The 21,709-nt window shown below is 56.4% G+C and overlaps 1 long non-coding RNA gene across 1 annotated transcript; it reads right to left on the bottom strand.

The window, feature by feature from the left end:
• Window positions 1-5,290: 5,290 nt before the first annotated feature.
• Window positions 5,291-8,642, bottom strand: LOC117195817 (uncharacterized). The gene is made up of 2 exons (XR_004475751.2): window positions 7,924-8,642; window positions 5,291-6,046 (listed from the first exon to the last, which is right to left on the bottom strand). It is a non-coding gene; the product is annotated as an uncharacterized LOC117195817 (long non-coding RNA).
• Window positions 8,643-21,709: the final 13,067 nt, after the last annotated feature.

Below are 21,709 nucleotides of genomic sequence, written 5' to 3'. Positions count from 1 at the left end.
CAGCTATTTTTATTTAGAGAGTGAAGGGAAAAGTGCTATAAAACAAAGGACAAAAATATGGAGAAGATGAACGAATTCACCGTTCATCTTAATGATAAAGAGTGACTGGCAAAGCCAGTGGACATGGAGGCCAGTTTTTCCAGGCTGAATACTCTTGTTCGACAATTTCACTTCCTCCAGGACATGCTTTTTCTTTTGGTATTCGGTTTGGAGAACTTTGGGTGACAGAAGAGGTGAGCCGTGGCCAGGGAAACAATTTCAGTCTCCTGGCCGTAATAGAAAACTCGAGTCTCGGAACAATTACGTTCGAAGTTTTTCTGGTCACCTTCTGGGCAGATGTGCCTGGGATTGAGGGCAGGTCCGGCGGTCCCACCGGGCCGAGGCTGGCGGCAGTTATGTTATTTATCCCCGCTTCATTTTGCAGAAGCTTTAGGAGGGCTTAGGAAGTGACACCAGAGCAGCCGGATAAATCAGAAGTGGGCGAGGAAGATGAGGCAACGGAAAACAAAGCCAGAGGCGGGTGAGTGTGGGCCATAGGGTGTCTGCGCCAGCCTCCACCCTGCACCCCGCCCCACCCCCGCCAGGGCGGCTTAGCTCTGAGCCTCCCCCCGAGACGGAACAAAGGAGCGGCTTCATTTTCCTGCCTGCATCGCAGCTCACCCCCTCCTCCTCGCGGCCCACAGGCCTCCAGGGTCACTCTCTCATCACGCCACCTGCTTCCTGGAGCCCTGTGTCTGGGTGGCAACAGGAGTGAGGGCAGGGCGGCGTCTAAGTTCTCCCTGAGTCCCCAGGGCTCGGGGTTCACTTTATGTTTAATGAGTGAATGAATGAATGGGTGGATGAACAAATGAATGAACACAGATGGCTGAGAGAATTCGCTTCTCCCCATCATCGGGCCAAAGGGCAAGCTGAGAAGAAGAGATTCTGTCCCTGCCCCAGCACCACTCGTCACCATCCCCCTTGTCAGAGGTGTGTGGGGACCATTTCAGCCTGCTCACTCACATCACAAACAGCTTTGGGTCATCTCCCAGGGTTTGAACCCCTGCTCTGTCACTCACTAGCTGTGTGACCTTGGCCAGGTTACTAAACCTCTCTGTGCCTCCATCTCTCCATCTGTAAAATGCGGATAAAAGCGGCACCTTCCTTGGCAGCATTCTGGAGTTTGTATCCATGCAAAGGTGCCTGGACGGGTGCCTGGAGCGTGGTAAGCCTGAGGTCTGGGTTGATTTACATTTTTATTATTCTGACTTTGAGCCAGGCCCATGGGGCGAGGCGGAGATGAACGGGAGTTCCCTCCAATCCTTAGCCCCGCATTCCAGGCCCACGACCTTCAGCCACATGTGTTCCTGGCCTAGTTTCCCATATGTGCCCCAGACATGCACTGTCAAAGCACTGGGACAGTGTAGGGCTGGGGGCAGCGGCTGGTGACGGGATCACTGTGGTTACTGCTGCTCTCTGGGTCCTGCATGTTCCAGTCGCCTGGACACCCCCCAGCTCCCCTCTGTGTGCCTGGACCAGGTGGTTTCCCGGCCTGGATGCCCCTTTCCTGGGACATCACAGCATGGCCACCAGTCCCGTGGACGCTGAGGAAGCCGGTTCCTCCTGCCGCCCCCTCCATCAGAGGCCCCCGTGTGAGGCTGAGTGTGAGAACTGAGAGGCTGCGCCTCCAAGGGGCAGAGGAGACAGGAGGGAAGGCGGGGGTGGGAGGACAGGGTCAGGCGGAGGAAGCGGGGGAGCAGAAACAAAGCCGCAGGCGGAGCAGGAGAGGCGGGGCAGCGGCGGAGGGGAGCCTCCCGCAGGGCCTGGCCCGGTGCTCTGCATGCGGCTGCAGGCGCTGAGTAAATGTTTGTTAAGCGGATCGAACTGAATTGTATCAACAGAGAACGCGAGGCGCAACGCCTGGAAGCTTCCAGGCTCGCTGCACATGCCCCGAGGCCACGCTGTACTCCTGCTCGTCTTAATGGGGTTTGTCGAATGCATAAGTGGTACCTCATTACCCCAGCAGCACCGGCACTGGGCCACACGGATGCCCGCTCCAACCCACAAGCTGCAGCCCTGCCCTCGCCCGCCTGGTACGAGGGGAGGGGCAGGTTCACAGGCTGGATGGACAGTGGCTAAGAAGCAGCGGTGGCCTGGGAGTCCAGAGGAGGGGGCAGAGGAAAGGGGGAGCAGGGCCGTGGGTGGGGAGGCACCCAGGGTCCCCAGGTTTCCATCTGGACCATGGGGTGGGGGCTGATGCTATCGGAGCAGGTTGGGAGAGAAGGAGATTTTATTTTATTTATTTATTTTTTTTTAACATCTTTATTGGAGTTGTCATTGCTTTACAATGGTGTGTTAGTTTCTGCTTTATAACAGAGTGAATCAGCTATACATATATGTATATCCCCATATCCCCTCCCTCTTGCGTCTCCCTCCCACACTCCCTAACCAACCCCTCTAGGTGGTCACAAAGCACCGAGCTGATCTCCCTGTGCTATGCGGCTGCTTCCCACTAGCTATCTGTTTTACATTTGGTAGCGTATATATGTCCATGCCACTCTCTCACTTCGTCCCAGCTTACCCTTCCCCCTCCCCGTGTCCTCAAGTCCATTCTCTACGTCTGCGTCTTTATTCCTGTCCTGCCCCTAGGTTCTCCAGAACCCTTTTTATTTTTTTAGATTCCATATATACGTGTTAGCATACGATATTTGTTTTTCTCTCTCTGACTTACTTCACTCTGTATGACAGACTCTAGGTCCATTGACCTCACTACAAACAACTCAATTTTGTTTCTTTTTATGGCTGAGTCATATTCCATTGTATGTATGTACCGCATCTTCTTTATCTATTCATCTGTTGATAGACACTTAGGTTGCTTCCATGTCCTGGCTATTGTAAATAGAGCTGCAATGAACATTGTGGTACATGACTCTTTCTGAATTATGGTTTTCTCAGGGTATATGCCCTGTAGTGGGATTGCTGGGTCATATGGTAGTCCTATTTTTAGTTTTTTAAGGAACGTCCATACTGTGAGAGAAAGAGATTTTGATCATGAGTTGAGGTTTCCCAGGGAGAGCCGGGAGGAGGGAGTATCCAGAGGGACCGGAAGGGGAATAGTTGAATAGAAGGTTCCAGAAGGGAATTGTGGGGCGGGGGCTGATGTAGCCAGGGCACGGAGAGTGGGTGGCTGACTGAGCCAGAGTCCACACCAGGCATGACGAGGGCTGGACGCAGCAGATGGGACAGGTCAGATGGGGGCCAGCGTCCGACTCGTCAGGCGGGAAAGGATGTCACCACAGTGAAAGAGCCACGACCAGAAGTCTCCAAATGGAGCCAAGAGCTTGATTCCCTGATGAGGGGGCAGGGAGCAGCCCTCTGGAGAGAGAGAGACAAGTTTCATTCATTCACTCATTCATTCATTCATTCCCTGCGTACTTCCTGAGCGCCCACAGTGTTCCAGGGCAGGGACCACACGGAAGCCCCCGCCACTCCCTTCCGCTCTGTGGCTCTTACACTCTGCTGGTGGCGTCTGGGGTTAGCGGAAAGAGCTCAGGGAGAGGTACAATTTCAGACAAGGTGACGAGGGAAGCCTCACTTCTGGGTACAGACCCAGGAAGAGCATCTAGATAGGGGGCCGGAAGTGCAAAGGCACTGGGGTAGGAGTGTGGCCGGGTGTTTGTGGTGGCTGCAGTGGAGTGCAGCGGGTGGAGAGTAACAGGTCAGGCCAGGGAGGCACAGGCAGTTTGGAGGGCTTCAGAGAGACGTGGGTAACCCAGGAGCCTTTGGTGAGCTTTGGGCAGAGGAAAGGCTCCTGTGGTTTACATGTGCAAAGGATTCCTCCAGCTGTCGGGCTGAGATCGGGGGAGGGGCACGGGCAGAAGCAGGGAGACCAGGTAGGATCTCCCACGATCATCCAGGTGCTGTGGGCAGGCAGCTTGGGCCCGGAGACACGGCTGGAATCTGGCTGGTCTCGAAAGGCAGGACCCGGAGGGCTTCCCAACGAGCTGGAAGTGGGATGTAAGAGTCAGAGAAGAGTCCCAGAGGGACCCTCCATCTGCAGCCTGAGCCGCTGGAAGAACTCGAGATGGGTCTGGCTGCACTCGGACGTTGCTGGTTTACGATGCTCATTAGACATCCTGGTGGAGATACAGGGTGGGCCTTGGGATAGCAGGGTCTGGGGTTCAGTGGGGAGGTCCCAGCTGCAGATATAAATTCAGGACTCATCGGCGAGGGAATGGGATTTATGGCCACGTGCAGAATGAGATCACCAAGAGCGATCCCAGACGCTTGTCCCCAGATCTCCTCCTTGGTTAACCGCAGCTCCTGTGAGTGAGACCATTTCTGGGTTGCTCGGCACCCTTGGCCCCAGCCCGGCGCCCAGCAGGGGTTGAGCAGGCCCCCAGCCCTGGCTGATGTGATGAATGACTCACTCCAGAGACAAAGGCACCAGGAACTAATTGGGTCCGAGCTGGCTGCAGAACATCAAGGCCAGACTCCTTGCCTTGTGCCCTCCCGTGCCTCTCTTTCCAGTGGACCCAAACAGCCTTTATTAGCTTAACCAACATTAAGGCAAAAAGATTCCTATGAGGAGCATGATTATAGAGTTCAAGGAATTGATCGCTTCTTGTGGTGGAGTTGTCTACGTTAATGAATTTTAAGCAGATCTGTCTTTGAAAGGACGCATCTGACTCGATCGTATGGTGACCATATCTCCCAAGCCCACGGCCAGAGACACTGCCTGACACACGGGCTGATGGATGTCCAAAGGACACGACAGAGTGTCTGCAGTCGGGGCTGTCTCGCCTCCGTCCCTCATTTATTCCTTCTGCATGCCGGGCAGGATATTAAGAACTCACAGTCTTCTCTTATGTCCGGGCATGTCCGCACTTGTAATGGGCTAACCTCAGTAAACCTATTTGGGAAGGTGTTATCTCTGGCTTGTGTTTCGGTGGAGGGGAGAGGTGGCGGGAGGCTCTAGGAAAGTAATATGCTAGTTTGATTAAGTTTTTCAATTTTCTGCTCATCCTCGTGCTGCCAGAGTAAAAGGTGCTGCCCGGGGAAGGTGAGGTGGCTGCAGAGGAGGCTGGCGCTGCAAAGCCAGTCCCAGCTCTGCCACTTCATCATCATCACAGCGAGCCTTGAGGGAGCCCGTGAAAGGGGCCAGAACCACGCCAAGAGTGTTCCATGAGCCACCTAGTCAAGACGTCCCGAATTCCTTCCTGGGAAACAGGGACCGTGTCATCACTGCTTTGCAGACAAAACAGCTTCATTTCAGAGAGGCAGAGCCGCTTGTCCAAAGACACACAGCGAGTAAGGAAAAACAAACATCACCGCAAACCTTTATCAAATGCCTCCTCTGTGCCTGTCCCAAGTGCTCAGCCCACCCATCCCTTCACTCAGCCCTGGAGGAAGTGTGTGACTGTGAACCCTGAAAGGGCTAAGAAGGTGCAAAGAGTAAGAATCACATGATAATCAGCGGTCAGTAGGATTCCCATGTGCAGGTGGGGACCTGGAGGAGGGAATGTTTGACAAACTTTCCCAAAGTCATGGAGCGAACAGAGGGCGTCGCACTCGGTGGCCTGAGAGCCCAGGATCCAGAGAATTCCTACTCTGACCTCTTCGGTCTCTGTGCCTCCCCATTCTGAGGTCAGATGGAAGGGCGTGGGAGGAGATGGCAGCTGTCGCTCTCGCCAGGGCTGCCCCCTCTGTGCTACAGACGGACGGTACACCTAGACAGTGTGTCTGATGAAGGTAGCCAGGGAGGGGAGGCAGGTGGCCCACTGGGTGTGGGCAATTCAGGGTAGGGGGTCGGAGTCCTAAAGATGAGGTGTTCAACCAGACTCTCAAGAGTCCCTTGACCACTTTTTCTCTCATCTTCTCCCTAACGCATGCCAGGGTTCCACTGGGTCCACCTTGGAGGCGTGTCTTGAATTTCACCATGTCATTGCCTCCTCTGCCACCACCCAGGCCCAGCCGACTTCTGCTTTCAACCTCCACTCCTCAGTCACCTCCTCCAGGGCCTTCCTGCTTCCTGCAGTGTGTTCAGGTCTGATTTCTCACACCCCACCTGCCACAGGACAAAGATAAAAGTCATCCCTCAGCTCCAAAGGTCCAGCCCCTGTCCCCCTCTCTAGCTCAATGGGGTGACCTGAACTGGGAAGACAGACTGCAGCCGACAGCCTAGGTTGTAATCCCACCTTCTGCACATAGAAGCTGTGTGACCTCAGGTGAATTACCTAACCTCTCTGTGCCTCTTGGCCCCCCATTAGTAAAATGGGAGGATAATCACCCATCAGTAAAATGGGAGGCTACCCTAAGCCCCGCACACGTGGGGAAATGCACACCCTCTTTGCAGCCCACCAGCCCACAGGAGGCGGGGACGTGCCAGAGCCTCACCCTGGTTCTGCAGGCCTGGGCCTCGTCCCCGCCCCACAAAACGCACATTGTGTGCGGCGGTGCTTCCTCCGGAGTTATCCTCATTATACACTGTTCCTGGCATCCTGGGGAGGTTAAGTAACTCGCCGAGGCCACAGAGCAGGTGGGAGCTAAGCTGAGACTCGGAGTCTCACTCACGCCCACTGAAGGTGAGCCGACAAAAGACGCTTCTATTGTCATAAGCAGAGGCCATGGCAGAGCCGCCTTCCCAACAGAAGGAAAGGTCTAGAACGAGGAATAAAATCTCCATCGCTTAGTTCTTAAGATTCACTGAACCTTCCCACTTGCAGCAAAAACAGCTTACTTTCAAATTAGTCAATCAGAGTGTGAGTCATTTCTTTGCAGGCGCCCGTGCAGGGAATACTAATGAGGGCCGCCCTGCGGGTGGGGCCCTGCACAGGCTCACGGGGACCTTGCAGAAGCAGGGGAGGGGGCACCTGCAGCGATTAGCACCCCACCAGGGACGCAGCCCCCATCCCCGCGTGTCCTCAGTTTCCCGGGGAAGCAACACCAGGTCACTCTCCCCGCCGTTCCTCTCCAGCCACTGGGCCTCGCCTTCCAGGGTGATTAATCCCCCCCCCAACCCTGAGCCGGGGAGACAGGAGGACGCCCACACTGACAGGAGGAAATGGAGGGGGCCGGAGCCACGGCCCTGCCAGAAGCCCCAGAGACCTCTGTTCTGCTTTCTGCTGGGAAGGGGAGGTGGGCATCAGGAAGTGAGTCAGACAGAGGCCCACGTTGTCACGAGGGGCCGTGGGGAGAATGGCCTGGTGAGCTGCACCCTCGCCCACCCCCAAGCCTTGCAGAGGCATCTCTAAGCTCACACATCCATATAGTCATTCATTCATTCACTCACTCATTCACGGCCATCTACTCATCCGTCCTTCACTCGCATTCCTGCTGCTTGGAACTAAACCCATTTAGACTGGGGTGGAGGTGGGGGTCACAAGGACAGAGGATGGGGAGTTCTATGAGAGTGGTGGTCAGGGAAGGCTTCCTGGAGGAGAGGACAGGTGAGCTGTGCTTCCCGAGGGATACAGGTAGCCAGGCAGTGGAGGGTAGGGTGGGGTGGGGGATGCGAAGGCCTGAATGTTTGGACCACAGGAGGAGCCGCTGGTGCAGCCAGAGGGGGATGGGGCCGATTCAAGAGGGCCGTGGACTCAGGCTGAACCCCGAGGCTGCTGGGTCCCGGGAGCTGTGGGCAGGGCAGCGGCATGGTCAGCGTGGAGGTCTAGGCTGCTGGCCCAGGCTCAGAATAGATGTGAGACTTGACCTTGGTGGCCACCTGGAAGGTGGTCTGGGTGGGAGGGACGTGGCCTCAGCTGGGGCCCTGGCTGCGCGGCTGGGAGAGGCAGATGGTCAAGGGCACCCTGGAGGCTGAGTTGATGGTGCATGTGCCATTCAGAAGAGGAGGCCGGGACATCCCCAGGTGTCCTCAGGGCTCCCAGCCTGGAGAGGGGCCAGTGGAGCCAGAAATGTCGTTCCCGGGGAGTTCCCGGAGCTACTCACTGAGGCAGCGACGGGAGCTGGCCATGCCAAGGTCACTGGAGGCCACAGGAAAATCTCTCCACCTGACGGCGCCTGCCTGAGAGAGACCCTTCATTCCTCACGTTTGACAATGAGCTTAGGCAGGTCTGCAGCTGACAGGTCCTGAACGATTCCGTGTCCAAGTCTCACCTCCTGCTTTGCAGTCCCGAAACGCACAGCTGCCTCTGCCACCTCCCCGGAGCCCATGCGCTCAGCGAGTCGGGGGGGGGGGCATGGGGATCCCTCCCTGAGCCCCCCACGGAGGGTGCAGAGCAGCAGAGAGAGCTTCCCGAGTCTCACGCCCTCACTCCCCATCCTCGGCAGCCTCTGGGGAGCAGCCCACACAGGTCACTTCCATTTCTCCCTCGGGGCTAATCAGTCTCCCTTAGAATTAAAAAGGTCTCGAATGTCAGATGGAGGAAGGAGACCCCAGAGAGCACCTGCCTGAACCCTCATCCCCAACCCGTGCTCCAGGACCCAGGGTGATGACTGGTTCAAGGCGTCCTGAGAGAGGGGAGGGCACCTGGGACCCCAGGACCAGGAGGACGTGGCTGCCAGCTGGGGACAGTCAACCCGCCCCTCCCGGCAAGGAGCTCGCAGGCCTGGAGAGGGCAGCTGGGGGCAGGCGAGGAGATGCCTTTAGCACGGGTTGGGCGGATAGTAGGTGTCGTCAGTTGGGGGTGCACCCCGCACCCCAGAGGTGAGCCCCAGGCCCCTCCAGCTGGCCACCGCCTGCTCCCACCCTCCCCTCCCCACATGCCTGATGGGGCCGTGGCAGCGGTGAGGGTGTGCTGACGTACAAGAGGGGCAGCAGGGTTTGGTCCCCTTGAGGCTCTGGGAGGTCCTAGGAGGGATCAGAGGAGATCTGGCAGGGATGGGAAGTATGAGGCAACCTCACAAGTCTGAGCACAGACGGGGGGCAGCTTTCTTGGTTCTTCACCTTAAAAAAAGTTACGAGCATTAAGCACGGAAGTCAATGCTGACAGGAGGAAGCAGCACCGGCCTGACCCCGCCCCCTCTGCTCCGCTGCGCTCGGCTGCCTTGTCTGCTCTCTGCCCACCGCAGCCAAAGGCACGACCACGGTTGCTCTCTGCTTTTTCATTTTGTCATGTTTCATTAGCCATCTCCATTTTCTAGTTTAAGAAGCGTGCACACACACACGCACATGCACACACACACGCACATGCACACACACACACAGGTCTAACCCCTGAAGTTTCCACTCTGGAGTAGTGAAACTGACATATCTGAACTGTAGTGCAACCAACCCAAGTCACAGACTCTGGAGGAAAACCTTCCCGCGGCAGGGTCACCAGGGGGCTCGGGCACCGCCCGGGTCTGATTTGGAAGAGCCTCCAAATTCTGCTTCCCTGTGGCTCGTTACCAGCTCGGTTATCCCCCTGCCATTGGAAGTAAAGGTCGAGGTCTGTTTTTCAGAGTCTGACTCACACTGCAGTGAACATCTTCATGCAAATGCCTTTTTGCTTTTCTTGGGTGGTTTTTTTTTTAATTGAAATATAATTGATTTACAACATTGTGTTAGTTTCAGGTGCACAGCAAAGTGATTCAGTATTTTTGCACATTATATTCCATTATAGGTTATTACAAGACAATGGCTATAATTCCCTGTGCTATACAGTAAATCCTCGTTGCTCATCTATTTTATATATAGTAGTTTGTATCTGTTAATCCCATACCCCTAATTTGTCCCTCCCTGCTTTCGTAACCACAGTTTATTTTCTGTGTCTGTGAGTCTGTTTCTGTTTTGCATATACATGCATATGTATTGTTTTTCACATTCCACATATAAGTGATATATAGTATTTGTCTTTCTCTGTTTGACTTACTTCACTAAGCATAATATCCTCTAGGTCCATCCACGTTGCTGCAATTGGCAGTATTTCTTTTTGTGTGTGTGTGGCTGAGTAATACTCCATTGTGTGTGTGTGTGTGTGTGTGTGTGTGTGTGTGTGTGTGTGTGTGTGTAAAACACATCCTCTTAATCCAATCATCTGTTGATGGGCACTCGGGCTGTTTCCACGTCTTGCCTACTGTAAATAGTGCTGCTGTGAACATTGGGGTACATATATCTTTTCAAATTAGTGTTTTTGTTTTTTCCAGATATATACCCAAGAGTGGGATTGCTGGAGCATATGGTAGTTCTAGGTTTCATTTCTTAAGGAACCTCCATACCATTTTCCACAGAGGGTGTGCCAATTTACAGTCCTACCAACAGGGTACGAGGGTTTCTTAGGGGGGTTTTCTTAGGAGCACATTTCCAGAAGTAGGATTGCTGGACTACTGGGCCTCAACACATATATAACAACTCTTTGTACCTATTTTCACATGCGCCTCTAAAGGGGCCATGTCATTTTCACATCCCCCTCCCGCCCTTGGGACGAGTTTGTCTCTGGGATTGTAATTAAAGGTATATACAGTTGACCCTTAAACAACACAGGTTTGAACTGCGCAGGTCTACTTCTATGCAGATTTTTTTCAATAGTAAATACTATTTACTACGTGATCTGAGGTTGGTCGAATCCTCAGACGCAGAACCTTGGATATGGAGAAACCACGGATACGAAGGGGCCACTAGAGGTCATAGGCAGATTTTGGACAGAGCGTCGGCGCCCATAACTCTCGTGTTGTTCAAGGGTTGACTGCATTCGGCTAATTCAGTAGATGCAAAATAATCTGATGTGAATCTCAGTCATACCACTTACCCAGAAAATAGATAGCAGAGGTATTTTTCTCCGTTTTTCTCTGGTACAGTATTTTCATAGTTATTTCGAATAGATAGAACCACATAAAATTGCCTAGATTCTATCATCTCTGCCCTACAGAGAAGACAATTTCATACATTTCATCCCAAAACTAAAGATTTGAGTGCAAGCCGCAATGAGCTTTCAAGAGAGCAAGGACCAAATGGCCATTTCTTCTTCCTCCCCGGCGAGAGATGCTGAGGTGACTTTTCGATATAACACTCAATTTTAGGAAATTAATTCCATCCTCTGACTTGCTTGTTCTCTAAAGGCTGGTGTCAGCTGAGCAGGGAGACAGCGGAGGTCTTCGAAGCATCTGATATCGCAGGGGCTGACAAGGCTGCACGACTCTGGTCCATCCAATAACTGTCTGGCTTTCTCTGACCCGGGCTAGGTGGGCGGCTGGCAGAGAGCTTTGGGCGGTTTTCCAGCTAGAAGGGTGTCGCCGAGACCCCTACCTTCTGCAGTCTCTTCCCAAGCCGGGCTCATCCGGTCCCTTCCCGGGAGCTCTGGGCTAGATGCCAGGAGATCCGGGCTTAATTCTCAGACGGTTCCCTAAGGAGGTGGCTTTTACTGGCAAGCGTGAAGGGAGGGGGAAAAGGAGAAAAGAAAAATGACGTGCGGGCTGGTGACGCGAGCAATCCCGCTCTCCGGGCTGTGAGGCACCCTGGTTTAATAAACGCTTCGTGAAATACAAATCTTGATTTTTTTTCTCGGTTGTGGTACAATATACAAATCAGAAAACTTGCCATCTTAACCATTTTTAAGTGTACGCTCCAGTGGCTTTCCATACGTTCACATGGCTGTGCAGCCATCGTCACCAGGCATCCCACAATGTTTTCATCTACCCAACCTGGAATTCTGTCCCCAGCAAACAGTAATTCCCCATCCTCTCCCTCCCCGAGCCCCTGGAAACCACCTTTACATTTCCTGTCTCCAGGAACTTGCCTGCTCTATGTATGTCATGTGAGCGGAATCCTACAACATCAGTCCTTCTGTGTCTGGCTCATTTCACTGAGCATCACGTCCTCAAGATTCATCCACGTTGTAGCCTGCGTTGGAATTTCCTTCCTTTCCAAGGTTGAAAATATTCCACCGTATGGAGGGACCACGTTTCGTTTATCTGTTCATACGTCGATGGACATCGAGTTGCTTCACTTTTTGGCTGTTGTGAGTAGTGCTGCTGTGAACACAGGGGTACAAATACGAAGCAGGTTATAAAAACATGTCTGAGTTGGGAGCAGAGTTGAGCCTCTCACACACACTGACCCTGGAGAGAGGTTTCCAGAGACGAAACTGAGGCACGGTGGGCAGTGACATGCAGAGAGGGCAGGAGGTGGGCCTGGCTCCCTCCCTGTGGGCTGGCTGTGCCCGGGTCCCGTAGGCCTGTCTTTAAGGTCAGCCGCAGGAAGACCCTTGCTTGGGACAAGACCCCCCAGAAGTCCTGGCAGTAGGCAACACACTACAGACCCTCCCACCAAGATTCAGGGGACGTGGGCCTCCAGTCCTGCTTTCCCATACCCAGAGTCCCCATTTACAGATGGGGCCACTGAGGCCAGTGACCCTCCTGGAGACTGGGTCGGCCTCCCCATCGGCCACTCTGTAGGTGGGAGAGGAGGAACGTGGCTCCCAGCCTCTCGGGCGTATTGAGTGTGGGGACAGCTGCCGAGAGACTCAGGTAATTGACGTTTCCTCTGACCTCCGGCACTTTTGATTGGATTGAACACGCACTTAGAGAAGGGCCAGATCCGGGTGCACCAAGGGGCGGGCCCGTAAATCGGGCTCCCAGAGAGGCCTCCTGCGCCGGGTACGCTGAATCCCCACCTGGAGCTACGGCACGACTACCAAGGGGCCCTGACCACCTCCCGCAGGTGCAGGGAAACCTACGGGCGGATCTTCACCACGCCCCGGGAGCATGTGGCTGCTCTCCCATCCTGCGGGGGAGGACGGTGTCCCCCCTCCACGGCCCCAGCTACCTCCCAGGAGCTGATCCAGGCCCTTTGGAGACTCGAGCCCCTCACCGGAGAGTCCCTGGCAGCGGATGGAGGGACAGGAAAAGGGGCCCGAGGGAACCTTCCACCCCCAGCTGCTCATCCGAGCGCCAGGGTCCCAGGGTGAGGTGCTCCCCCTTCACAGAGCTGCTCCCACCCCCTGTTGCCTCCACCCTCACAAGGATGCCCGTGAGCCCAGAGTGCTAAGTCTGACGGATGCCCCTCGTGGCTCCGGTCATTGCCGTCCCCCGACCCCAGCCCCTGCAGCTGCTCATTCGCTCCTGTGAAAACACTGTCTTCTCTTGGCTTTGGGACCCACCGGGGTCTCCTCCTGCTTCTTTGGAAACCCTCCCAGACTTTCCTCAAGGGTCATCCTGGATGCCCAGCCCTCTCTCTGTGACACGCCCCCCCAAGACTATCCTCCCCCAGCGTTTACACCCCACCTGTGTGCCCGGGAATCCCAGACCCCGTCTGCTGCTCAAGCCTGAGCTCGCTCCCGGGGCCACCCCCGCCTCATGGACCCTGCCGCCACCAAGCACCCCAGAATCACACACCTGGCACCTGTGACTCAGGATCCCATCCCTGGGATCGGGGCCCAAAGCAGAAAGTGCTTGCCTGCCTCCACTTAACCCAGCTCCCTCATCCCTCAGGTCCAGGTAATCTCTAGTCTCCAAACTTCTGCCTCAGCAGCCTCCCTCCAGCCCACCCACTCCCCTGTCCTCCCGCCTGTCTGGTCTCCCGTGCCCAGCTCCACCCCCTCCCACAAGGAGCTCCCCAGTGACTCCCAGGACCGTGCTCAGGCTTCGGGGCCCCTAGCACCTGCCCTGCCTTCCTTCTCTCCTGGACACCCCATCCCTTGTTTGGAGAACATCAAGGCAGACACATGTCCCTTCCTCCGAGGTCCCCAGGCACAGGAGGCCCTCTTGGATAAAGACATCTCTGCATTCCTATGGAGGGAGGGGAAGGGCATTCTGTGCAGAAGGAACAGCACATGCAAAGGCCTGTGCCCAGCGGGAGGGGAGCACAGAGGTGGGTTACAGGCGGCTCAGGGCAGTGGGCCAAGAGCTCCAGATGGGAGGCCATGGGGGTGGCGGGGCTGGGTGGCCGGCACGGAGGACCTCCTTGAGCCACTTAGTGGGGCAGCCTTTATCCGAAGGGCCACAGTGGACAGGTCCGGGTCTGAGGCCTGAGGGAAAGATCCCGAGCACAGGCAGGAGGTGGCCTCTGGCCAAGATCACTGGTGCCCGGCCTCAGTGCCTCCGCTTTCCCACAAGGCTCCCGGCCAAGGTTGTTCAGGCCACTGTGCACTTTTTTACGAGGCTGGAGGTTTGTAAAAATTATTAGTTGGTGGAAACTCAAGGGCTGCCGGCCAGCTCGCTGCAGCGGTGGCGGCAGCCTGCCCGTAGGACACCCGCACGGCCTCTGGTGGGGCGGGGGCAGGGGCAGGGGCAGGGAGGGGGGAGGGGGGAGGGGGGAGGGAGAGGGGGAGGGGGGAGGGGGGAGGGGGAGGGGGAGGGGGAGGGGGAGGGGAGGGGAGGGGGAGGGGGAGGGGGGCCCAAGGCTGCAGCTTCCCACTGTGGAATGTTCTCTGCTGGGACAGAGGCCAAGGCCATAGCCCCACACCCACTGCTTCCCCAGGACCACTGGAAGCCTCAGGTCGGGGACCAGACTGGTGGCGATGCAGGAAGGCAGCCACTCCGGAACAGCGTGGCCCTTACCACCTACCATGGAGGCGCTGCCCTGGCTCGTGGACACGGGTTCGAATCCCAGATCTGCTACGGGGCTGGTGACAGTAACAGCGAGACTCAGTGGCCGCCCACGGGCTCCGGGCTCTGAGCTGGGCCCCCCCGTGAGCTAAGTCTTTTGTCGACAGTCCTGCACCACCCCCATGTCAGGTCACTGCCCCCTCGGCAAGGAGAACACGGCCGAGTGGCACAGGAGAGATGCCTCCCTCCCTCGCATCGGCACCTGGTGCACATTAGCACCCAGCGAACGCGACTTGCCTTTCTTTTCCCACCAGAAACCCTCCTGGAGCTGGCCGGTGCCTCTCCACACTTGCCGGGAGTTCCCTCAGCAGAAAGGAATGTGCAGGCCCAGCGATCTCAGAAACACCCAGAGTTTGCAGAATGAGCTGGACGAGGTCAGCTGTGCAGGACCTTGGCCCCCAAGCCCCTGGGCGCTGCTGATTCCCTGGAACAGTTAGCAGGACATGGGGCCCGGGTCCCCTCCTGCCCTGCGCTCACCCCTCCACGCGTAATCATGACCATCTGAAGGCCGTGGGCCTCACCTTCTCTGGCTTAGCTTGGAGGTTCTCAGGAAGTGAGGGCGGGAGAGCAGAGGGAGGAGGAGGGAGCGAAGGGTGCATGGGGGCCCTTCTCTCTGTCTAGATGAAGGAACCGTGTCCTAAGAGGACAGGCAGGAGCTCTGGTTCTTCCCCCAGCCCTACTGATGGTGCACTGTGTAACTCTGAGCAGGGTCCTTCTTCTCTGGGCCTCAGTTTCCCCAAGCTGCACATGTTGTCCTCCTGCTTCATCCATTATCCCCATCAGAATGACCAACCCCACTCTGTGCAAGACTCAACAGTGTGATGGGTCAGAAAAAGACACCTAGGGTTTAATTAATAGGAGCATGGTCTTCACAGCTAGGGAGGTGAGAGTCTGCTGCAGACTACAGCCGGGGCACTAACGCTCAGTTCCGGGAGAAGTTGACAGATGACTCCTGTTCAGAGGAAGGCACTGAAGTGCATCATGCAGGAGCAGATAAAGAAGCTTTGAGGCTTGGTCTGGAGGAAAGAGGTCAGGAGGTTCAGGTTGAAGCTTTGAGGCTTGGTCTGGAGGAAAGAGCTCAGGAGGTTCAGGTTGCCACCTCCAGATGCACTGGGACCCAAGAGCAGTTCTAGAAAGCTCTTTCCTAATGATGAGAACTCCTCCACGAAGGAATTGGCTCCCAATGAGGTAGTGAGCTCTCCATCCCTGGAGGCAAGCAAATCTCTGTGTGGGATTCTGGGATTCTGTGTGTGCCCTGCGCTCTGGTCTGCAGAGGCTCAGATCCTCAGGGGGTCTGGAGGGAGTGATTTGGCCCTTCGGCCTTGTGGTTCATGAGGCCTGTGCTGTTCCTGGCCATGCAAGTGCCTGGTACACATCAGAGATGCGTTAAGGGGCCACATAGGTTGCTACAAACACCACATTCTTAGTTTCTAAGCAGAGAGGGCAGAGGAGGGGCCTGCGCACAGTCCGCCGAGGCCCCAGCTTCTCTCTTTTTCCTGCCTCAGCTCTGCCAGCTCCTGAGGCCCAGTGCAAGATCCTGGCCACCAGACTCACCCACCGCGTTCCAGCTTCAGCCCCTTCCTGCCCTGAGGCCCCACTTGCAATGCCATCTCCACTCACCCCCCTCCTGAGTGACCTGAGCTCTTCCGAGACCCTCAGAGCCCTCCACCAGCCCCTCTTTGTTGGCATGTGGGTTTGCCAGGGTGTGGCTACCGCCTCCAGGACCCCATGGATGGGCAGGCAGACTCCGCCCCCATTTACCGATGGGATGCCTGAGGTCCAGGGTGCAGCACCCTACCAGGGACCACGTGGCAAGGCTGGGCCAGAGAGACCCAGGGCCCCACTGGCCTGGGCGCCCAGCCCTGCGCCCCCGGCTCCCCTGGCCCCCGCCCCCGCCCAGCTGCTGGGGCCTAATCCAGGCCTGTGGGAAGTGGACCAGGGCGAGGAGGCGGATGGGGACGGAAGGCCCCCGATGCCGCTGGGATGCCTTGATGTCACAGATGTGGCTCTGGGCTCCTGCCTCGGGATTTTGACGAACTTGCTAAATTGCAATTCTCCGTGGCACAGGGGAGCTGGGCCCAGGCCAGGCCTGCATTATCCTCAGCAGCTGCAGCTACGGAGAGCCAAGGGGTGGAGGCCTGGCCGGGCAGGGGGCTCAGGGGCCACAGGACCTCTAGACCTTGCACCCAGGGGCCCAGCAACTCGAGGGAGGGGTACCATTCTGGGGAGGTGCTGACCTGAACCAGAAGGAAGAGACGGGCCCCAGACCCAGCTCAGGGAAGGCACAGCCCAGGAAGGATTTCCGTCCAGAAAATTAACTTTCCCAGCATTCTTAGACCAGAGTGGAGTGAGGGAGTGCTGTGCACACAACCTTTGTGCGGAGCAGGCTAGGCCCCGACAGAGGAGGGGGTGGTTCTCATCCAGAGTCACGTGGCAAACGAAGAAGTGGGTGCTGGGATTTGAACCAGGTCCTCCCAGGCGAGGGCTACACCCACCGTGCTCTGGCCTGGGCTGTCTAGAAACACGTTTCCCTAAGCTGGACATTCATCTCCCTGGCATTGCCTCTAGTTCTAGTGCAAGGGGAGTCCCCCTCAAACGGCAAGCCAAGGAGGGGCCCGAGCATGAGATTCCACATCCAAGAAAAGGGCAGGGCTGTGCTGTGCCCCCCAGGGCCCCCCAGCGCCGGCTCTGTGCTGAGGGACAAAGGCCGCAAACCTGAATCCTGGGGCGGGGGCGGGGGCGGGGCACGGCTCATCAACCCAGTGGCCGCCCGGGTGAGGCCGACCCCATGGACATCACTGGACTGATGGGCCTTCAGGAGAGCTAGTCTCCCGAAAAAAGCAGAGGCGCTATCCCCCATAGCGGGGCTGCTTGAGGGTCAGTGAGCCCAGACGTGCACCCTGCTGGTCTGCAGGCCTGCAGGGGGGACGTTTTCTGGATCCGGGTCTTTACCACCCCCCACCCGCAGTGAAGCAGCAGATGTTTTCAGCACAGCAGCCTCCAGCAGAATTCTGTGCTCCAGACAATAAATTTCCACACACGTACACAGAGAGCAGCATCTCTGCTTCCGGCTGCCTCGCCTCCTGGAATAGCTGCCTTTTAATTACATGGAAAGGTCACCAGAAAAAAAAAGAAAGAAACAAAAGCCAGAGTCCCTAGAAACTTCCCCTCCGTGCCCAGAACTTTGCAACAAAGTAGCTGAGAGACAAGCGGAGAACAGAGGCCGGAGCCCCGTGGGGCAGGGGATGCAGGTGCCTGGGCCCCTGAACCCTCTACTCCTAAAGTGGGTTGACAGGTCGTGAAGACTGTGAGCTCTGTTCTTCAATCACTGGGCGCCACCGCGGGTGGACCCTGGGCTTGGCACTGGCGACAGTGAGCAAAACAGCCCCAGCACCACGGGGCAGATGGTTTACTGGTGGGAGTGGGGGAGGTGGCAACACATGTGAACCAATCAATCATGTGACTCTGGCATCTCAGTAGTGCTAAGTGCTGCGGGCCTGGAGTAGGACAGCTGGCTCAGTCCGAGAAACCAAGGAGGCCTTCCTGAAGGAAGTGGCACTGGATCTTGGAGGAAGAGTGGGCAGTAATCATGGAAAGCAAGAAGTCTTTTTTCTTCAAAGAGGGAGTTGGGCACACAAGATGGAAAGCACCAGAAAAAAAGCAACCTGCATTTCAAACCAGCTGGACCAGGGGCCATCTGGCCTCCACGCTTTTGCTTAAGCTATCACCCCTGACCCAGAAAGCCTTTCCAGGTCAGAGCCGTCACAAACCTTAGGTGTGTCCCCGCCTTTCTAAGCCACAGAGAACCACAGCTGGAGGGGAGCTTCCTCCTCCAGGGGCTCCACCGGATGCCCCGGAAACCCCAGGGACGCTCAGGTTTTCCTCAAGCCGCCAATGGTGTCTCTACATCTTAGGAATGTGGAGGCTGGGGTGAGGCGGGTCCCCTCCATGGCTCCTGTCATTGACCCTGCATGCCCGAGGGGCTCCTGAGGTGTGCATGGAACAGACGGTCGATCTTGCTAGGTTCGGGGGGCACAGGTCTATAATGATTTTAGGTGTATAAACTATTCTCCTTTCTCCCCTCGTAAATTGGATTTACTGGTCAAATGGACAAAATTTTCACGATCAGTTCAGCCCCACACCTGAGACAAGTCGCTTACTTCACAATACGCTGGGTCAGACACTGTTCTAGGCTCCACGGACACAGCAGTGAACAAAACTGGAAAGTGGGGCTTCCCTGGTAGCGCAGTGGTTGAGAGTCCGCCTGCCGATGCAGGGGACACGGGTTCGTGCCCCGGTCCGGGAAGATCCCACATGCCGCGGAGCGGCTGGGCCCGTGAGCCATGGCCGCTGAGCCTGTGCGTCCGGAGCCTGCGCTCCGCAACGGGAGAGGCCACAACAGTCAGAGGCCCGCGTACCACAGAAAAAAAAAAAAGTATTAAAAATACAATGAATCATCTCCATAGTGTAAAAACAACCCAAAGCAAACAGATAGGCACAGAGCCGTGGGAACAAAACCACTGCAGCGCGTTCACCCCGGTGATCTGCCTCTGGGTGGGATCACGGGGATTTTAATTTTCTTCTTTGTACTCACACAATTCCCACTGATTCCACAGTGAGCTGATTCCTTTAATAATCAGACAAAAAAAAAAGATACACTTTTTAATAAAAGGATGATGCGTCCATGTTACTAATTGCGGTTTTGAACTGTTCAAAGCCGCAGATTGTCCCCTCCCGCTCCCACCATGGAAGTGGCAGCTCTCCTGGCCCCCCTATTTCTAGGCAGGCGTTTGCGGACACGGCTGCACACACACCGGCAGGGCATCTGGTCTCCTGCTCTGTTCACTTAACATTAACGATAAGCATCTCTTTCCACGAAGACTTCATAATTACGGTGGTTAAGGGCTGCGGCATCTTTCTGCCGGCGGCCTGGATCCTCGCTTTAAATTCGGCGGGGGGAGCAAGCTACAGAGCTATTAGGGGCCAGTGATTGATGGTTCAGGCCGCGCTGCTAGCTCCGCTGCACACCCCCGGGAGAGCGCACACCCCTGGGAGAGCGTGTCAGCCTTATTAATCCTGTGTACCTGTCTGGCCTGGGGAATGGCTGTGTCCCTGTGCCCAGGAAAACAGCCCGGAGCTGGCCTTCCCGCCACCCCTGCAGCCCCCCAAATGCAGGGGGGATGACTCAGAGCCTGGCCATGGGGTCCCAGCCCAAGGGCCCCTGATTGCTCACTTTCAGACCCATTTTTCTCCCTGGTGTTCAAAGTCCTCTCAGCCTTGAGCTGTTCCACGTCTCAAGCTGGGGTTCCTGTTTTCCCCTGGCTGGTTTATGGGGTACCCTCCCAGCACCCCATCGTGTCAGGACCCGTCAGTCCCCTGTGCGTATAGATACGGCCACCGCCTATCTGATCTACCTCTTACCCATTCCCCTACTAAGCGATGGCAGGCTGAGCCTTGCGCAAGGGCCCCCCGGCCCTGGAACAGAGCCGCCCACAGGGGAGAAGCCAGGAGGAGGCAAGAGTTTTCCTTCTTTCCCCCAGATCTCACTCCCCCTCCCATTTTTTCCCCATCCTGGAAAGAGGCACCAGCATCCACTAGGTGGCCAAGCTCTTGACCCTCCTCTGACAGCGCCCCTCCCCCCACCCCCCATCACTGCCTGTTTCGGTCCTGAGCCTGCAGCATGGCGGTCTCATCAATGCTCCCTGCATCCTTCCCTCTCCCTCCACGAGGACTGGCCCGCAGCCTGCCTGCCCCCTCCTCTCTGCACTTGGGGGAAGCTTATTAAAATGCCAATCTGCTCCTTCCCCACTTAAAAAGAAATAGCTTAACCTTGCCCTTGGGACGAAGGCCAAGCCCCTCACCACATCGGCACTGCCCACCCTCTGCCCCCTCCCCTCCCCGTCTCCAGGGCAGACACCCAGACTCCCCAGTTCCTTCTGTTGGGAGTGACCCCTCCCCCCAAGCCTCTGCTGGGCAAAGCTCACTTTTTCTGGAGTCTCAGCGGAGACACCCCATGCTTCCTCCAGGCTGTCCTAACTGCCTCCCCCAAGGCTGGAGCAGGGGCCCCTTCTCTGACCGCTGCATCTTCTTCATCGGAGTACAATCATTCCCTTCTATTGAATGACTGTGTGGTTTCTATGGACGGGACCATCTGCCCCACCAGAACAGCAGAGTCAGTTACCAGGGGCCCAGCACCCAGACGGGTCCTGGGAGGCGAGAGAGGGAGGGGGAGGGAAGGAAGGAAAGAAGGAAGGAAGGGGATTGGAAATGAGCCATGTTCTGAAGATGGCTTGTACGGGCTCGCAAGAAACAACTGCGAAATCTCCAAGAGCTTTCGTGAGTTGGTGGTTGCACACCCGGCAGTTTGAAACTGGCCATGGTGGGAGTATTTATACCAGGGAAATTGGCAAATGCTACACACCAGGGCTTTTTATTCCCCAGAGAACCAGCCTCCCGGCTCACCACCAACTGAATTCCCAATTTTGCCCACACGATCCCCCATTTCAACTAAGACTTACGGACTCCCAGGATGGAAAAGTGTCATACAGGCCCCTCACACAGTCCTTCGAACAGTATCTGATCACCTCCCCAAGTCAGTTCCGTACTGGGCCCCAGGGTTCAGGAGCTTACGGTCTGATGGGGGTGTTACACGTGTATATGGCAAGAGCGTAAAATGCTCCGGGCACGGGACGGCCAAGGTCAGGGGTGGGGGCGTGGAGGGGGCAGTGGTCAGTGCTGGGTCACCTCCTGAGGGCACCTAGGAGGGGACCTGCAATGTTTAGAACATGACTCAGTGATTTAAGTTTCTACAGTGCGTTCAGATTTCCTCTGTGGGCCAGTACCTGGGCTTATAAATGAGGAATGATCTTGGAGGCAAGTTGCAGCAAACCCGGCTAACGGCGACTACAACAAATGAGGCTTTTTTTCTCACTTAGCAAGAAGCCTGGCGGCAGGCCGTGCTGGTGTTGGTTCCACAGCTCAGGGAGGCCCTCGTGGACCCCAGGCTCTTTCTGTCCCCTCCCCACCACTCTTAGCTTACAGTCTTTTGTCACAAGATGACAACTTCGGTTCCCACCTCTGAGCCTGCAGGAGGGAGAGGGGAGGGGCAGGTGAGCCTGTGCCCTGGTATTAGGGGTCTTAGCTGGGGCCTACTCTGTCTGCTGGGAGCCCCTGGAGAGAGGCCGAGCTGCTTCTGAGCCCCCAGCCCAGCCCCGGGCAGGCACAGAGCAGGTGCACTGCGTGTGCACGT

This window comes from Orcinus orca, chromosome 2 (assembly GCF_937001465.1).
Source record: "Orcinus orca chromosome 2, mOrcOrc1.1, whole genome shotgun sequence".
NCBI lineage: Eukaryota > Metazoa > Chordata > Mammalia > Artiodactyla > Delphinidae > Orcinus > Orcinus orca.
Note: the sequence above shows the minus strand (reverse complement) of the source record. Positions and strands in the feature narration are given on the sequence as shown.